The sequence below is a fragment of the Pollachius pollachius genome, assembly GCF_949987615.1.
Source record: "Pollachius pollachius genome assembly, chromosome: 13".
NCBI lineage: Eukaryota > Metazoa > Chordata > Actinopteri > Gadiformes > Gadidae > Pollachius > Pollachius pollachius.
Genome location: NC_136946.1, coordinates 187501 through 188445, shown reverse-complemented (window position 1 = coordinate 188445; position 945 = coordinate 187501). Strand labels below are relative to the sequence as shown.

The 945-nt window shown below is 52.1% G+C and overlaps 1 protein-coding gene across 1 annotated transcript in view; it reads right to left on the bottom strand.

The window, feature by feature from the left end:
- Window positions 1-846: 846 nt before the first annotated feature.
- The window catches only part of LOC307085350 (uncharacterized protein), a 27691-nt gene continuing 27592 nt past the window's right edge, over window positions 847-945 (bottom strand). The window contains exon 10 of the mRNA XM_079750127.1: window positions 847-945. This exon is cut by the window's right edge and continues 871 nt beyond it. The gene's annotated coding sequence lies outside the window, so the exon portion shown is untranslated.

The following is a 945-nucleotide window of genomic DNA, read 5'->3' as shown; positions in this document are numbered from 1 at the left end:
CATGTCGAACAGTTTAGTTGTGCTTTAGCTTGTAGCTTAGATACCTCGTGTTAGCAGGATATCTCCATTGGCGTGTTCCGATATCCATACTTCCCGTACTTACTATACTTACTTTGAGTAAGTAGGGCGTTCCAATTACTATCGAGGTGAAAATAAGTGTACGACAGCCATCTTAGCTACGTAGCGGAAGAGGCGGAGCCAGGCTGAGCTAACGTCTGTGCATTTTCTACATAGCCTGCATTAATGGAGTCATTTTGTAGTTTTTATAGCTTTTTATAGGTGCTAGGCGAAAAGGGTTCACCGTTCAAAGCGGGATGTTTATCATGGGGGACGAGCCGTGGTGGCAGTTGCGATCGTAATTTCCGGTCAGTGCACCACGGAGTATTCAATTTAGAACAACACTGATATTTGAAAATCTGCGCACTTACCGAGTGGGGGAGTGCACGTTAAGTTTACACATGGAAGTACGGATATTGTAGCACAGCCCAGGTCATTGTTGGTCGTGACCCATGGACCGGTCCACCCCGTGTCCAATGGACCGGTCCATGGGTCACGGGGTGGACCGGTCCATTGGCGTGGATCGGTCCACCCCGTGACCCATGTCCACCCCGTGTCCAATGGACCGGTCCACCCTGTGACCCATGGACCGGTCCATCCCGTGACCCATGTCCACGCCGTTAGACCGGTCCACCCCGTGACCCATGGACCGGCCCATCCCATGACCCATGTCCACGCCGTTGGACCGGTCCACCTTGTGACCCATGTCCATGCAGTTGGACCAGTCCACTTGTGGGGTTGCGCGGGGGGGGGGGGGGGTGTTAATAGCTGAGCAACATCACGCTGGTGTTTGCGTTCAGGCGTTTAATAAACCGTGTTGAACAAAAACAGATGAAGACACGGTTGGTTCACCTGTTTATTGATCATGCTCTGGTCACAGAACCAGGA